We start from the raw sequence: 3,619 nt of genomic DNA, 5'->3' as shown, positions 1-3,619 counted from the left end.
ATGCAGAAGGTTCTTTGAAAGATCAGCAGGAATTACAAGATTGTCACCATTTATGCACAAGATCATAAGTGCTAAAACTTTAAATGATTTAAATGAATAAAAAAGTTATTAAAGTAGTTTGATCTGAAGGGAAACTTGCTAAGCCCGGTGCTCAGGGCGCTAGGTCAGGCATCCAGTTTAAACTTTACCTTTAATACCATAAAGTTACCTACTTTTTAAAGTGCAATCAGTAATACTTTTATAACAAATTTATATCAGTAATGATTTATTGGTTAATGTCAAGTTGTCATAAGACATTTTGAATAATGTCAACTTTTCATGTGTTATGTCATGTTAATGAAAGTGTCATGACAGTCTTATTCACCCCCCTTCAAATAAAGTGTTACCCTTTTTTTTTTCATAATTTCACTGTTTAATTTTACATTTTGAAATCTTTCAGATATTTTTGGCCAGGTTGTGCATTATTATTCAGAGCGTTCATTTGCCATAATTTAACCTTTCATTATTTTTTTGAATCCACTACAGACTAAACACAGAGCTCCAAACGTTTCTGCGTCAGAGCCACTAAAGAACAGTGTTGGAGACTTGAGAGCCCAAATATCATGGACTGATATACAAACAAGACTGGTCAATAAGCCAGTAAATAACGGCAGAAACATTATGCGCTAATAGCTACAGGTAAAGCATTTATTTTTACTTTAATCTGTCCAGGATCCTCCAACTGCGGCATTGCAATCTTCACTTCGGCTTATTCTTAACACTTAGAAAAGGAGCAATTTTCCAGACTATTTTGCAAAAATAAAGCTAAAGTCTCTCTGTCTGTTTGCAGGAACTGCTTCTCTCAGGTTTATGCAGCAAGTATAAACACTTGATGACAAATAGAGACACGTCCACAGATGCAGCTATGCAACCTCTCACCCACACAGTCACAAACATCTAGAGTTTGAGCGTACACACCCACACACGGGTGACACACAGGATGTTTGGAGTCCAAAACGATCTTCCCAGGGTCCCTTTCTCAAGGCCGTTGCAAAGGCAACTCACTGACACTCAACATTCCTCTATCCCTCCGAGGGTCACCGAAGCCAGCGCTGTCCGGGGCGCGTGGTTGTGTGTGCGGGCGCGCTGCGCCGACATTAGACTCCCAACTGATCCCTGGAGATGTTTTGGAAAGAGTATATGCATTTATCCAACACAAACACACACACAAAGAAATGTTAAAGACTACAGAGAGCCACCCATGAGAAAAGGCCGTGACCTCAATTGCAGCAACTAACACATCTGTCTGTACTTCCCCTGGCTTCAGGTCGGGATCATTCAAGCATTGCTCTTGCTCTTTTGCTGCACAGTTAAAGGACTCAGAGGCTGTTTTTTTGTTGTTGTTGTTGTTCTGATCTTATTGAATATAAATCTATTAGCTATTGAACATGAACTTAAATTAAAAAAAAATCAACTTGGCCTTAAGTTAAATTTCTGGGGCCTGTTTGTCTGTGGGATTGGCTCCATTATGGGTGAAACATCACATCCAATCTGACTCGATTTTGATCTAGTTGTGCAACTTCGCCAACTTCAGTCAAGTGCAACTAACATTAAATTAGGAAAACATGAAGTAGTCTAAGACTGTTCAGCCAAGCTATAAAAAAAACACATTTATATTTAAAAGACAAACATGAAGCGTACGTTTGCTACATAAAAAGGTAATTTAAGAAGCTAAGGGAGGAAAAAAGCAATTTAGAAAAACTGATTAACCTAAGAGTCATGTCTTGGACTGTGAGGAGGAAGATGAAGAACCCAGAGAGAGTCCAAACATCGATGGACAGAACAATCAAACTCATTGAGTTTGAGAACAATCAAACTCAATGAAGATACACTGTTAGCAGGACCTTCTTGCTGTAAGGCTGCAGCGCCAACTGTAGCACCAAACCAAACACCTGTTCATGCACATCAGGAACAGGTGTTGCTGCAACCATCTGGCTGAACTAGAATTCCCACTGCTCTTTGTAAACTTTAACATCTGTGTCAGTAATAAAATACATGACTTTTAGGCATCGACATGCAGAATTTGCATTCATGAAACATAACATTATGCCAAATAGGGCATCCAACATCTCTTGGTGTGCTAAGGATTTTATATATTTGTTTCATTTCATTACTTTGGAACCATGTTGCATAATTGAAAAAAGCAAATTGATGTACAAGTCGGAAATAATAATGTGCCAGAAGAATAAAAGGAGGAACATATGGCTTTTTAAACTGTTGCTTTTTTCCCCAAAGCAAAACAAAACTCCCCTCAACCTTTAAGCCCACTCCCATCTCGTGGACAATTTTCACAATTTTTACCTTTTCAGCTCTCAGACAAACAAAGATTAGTCTTTTTCTGCACATTGATATTTCCTACAAGATCAGAGTCGAAAAGGGATTATATCTGTGCAGCTGAACTGAATGAATGTGGTCTTCGAGTTTGACGCTTTTGTGTTTTCTGCATAACTACCAGGATTGTTTTGTGGCTCTTGTGAATTGTTTATGTGGAATATGTAAGCAAGACTACTGCTCAGTATGTTGTTTTTATGCACAGGAAAATTTGAGTCCGTGTTTCGGGGCAGTTTTCACACATCTGCCTTCAGTTTCTTCTGAATAAAGGCAACTAAACGCAAATTCTGTTCTGCTCAAAAGAAAAGAAAAATAAATAAATGAATCTACACGTTGCCCTTTTATGCACATGTAGATTCAACATCAATGGTGGCATGTAATAGTGTTGATCTGCAGCAGCTGGTATTGTTTTCCACTCTGCTGTGACCTCACCACCTGTTTGTGTCATGCAGATAAACAATCCTTGGTTCCCTGATCTCAGCTCCACTCGGCTCTGTGGTTGTTCTCTTTTTTTGTTTTTTTTTGTTGGGGTCTTCTTACGAGAGGAACATTCTTTACAAAGCAGATCATGAAAGCAGCTACAATAAATAAAAATAGTGAGTGTTACGTCCAAATAAAAGCATCAAAAATGCATGAAATCACCTTCGTTTTGGAAACTGTTGCACATGGACGTTTGCAAATCTGCAGCCAAATAAGTTGTTTTAAAAACATTTTGGCGCTGAGAAAGTCTCCCACTGCAACCTTTACTCACACTAGCTGGTAGTACGTGTATGCAGCCTGGAGATCACTAGAGCTGATCACATTCAAAATAAACTATCTGTGGCATCATGGAGGATGTGGGAAACACACACACACACACACGCATACACACACACACACACGCATACACACAAAAGCTCACGGAGTGCGCACACACACACCGAGCGCACTAGTCGCGAGGTTAGCAATGCTGATAGAGATGAGTGTGTTCTTGGAAACCTGTCAGAAGCTGTCGCAGACGCAGCTTTCTGTGATGAAGAAACGTGTCACTTATTGCACTGCCCTCCTTGCAAACTTCTCAGAAATACTGATATGTGAGCCAAATATGTAGAAGTTAAGACACTTTAGATTCACAGAAATGGGAGCAGTTCCTCGTAAATGAATTAGCTGCAGTTGTGCACACCAATTAGCAGACCTGACGGGGAAGAAAAAAAAAAAAAAAAAACACCACTAGAAGGGAGCGAGCCTGAGAAAAAGTCTGACTACAAAA

At 39.4% G+C, this 3,619-nt stretch overlaps 1 protein-coding gene across 1 annotated transcript in view; it reads right to left on the bottom strand.

Moving 5' to 3' along the window:
* The window catches only part of sh2b3 (SH2B adaptor protein 3), a 57,624-nt gene that overhangs the window by 16,209 nt on the left and 37,796 nt on the right, over positions 1-3,619 (bottom strand). The window lies entirely within an intron of this gene.

The sequence above is a fragment of the Poecilia formosa genome, unplaced genomic scaffold (genome assembly GCF_000485575.1).
Source record: "Poecilia formosa unplaced genomic scaffold, Poecilia_formosa-5.1.2 Scaffold89, whole genome shotgun sequence".
NCBI classification, from domain to species: Eukaryota; Metazoa; Chordata; class Actinopteri; order Cyprinodontiformes; family Poeciliidae; genus Poecilia; species Poecilia formosa.
Note: the sequence above shows the minus strand (reverse complement) of the source record. Positions and strands in the feature narration are given on the sequence as shown.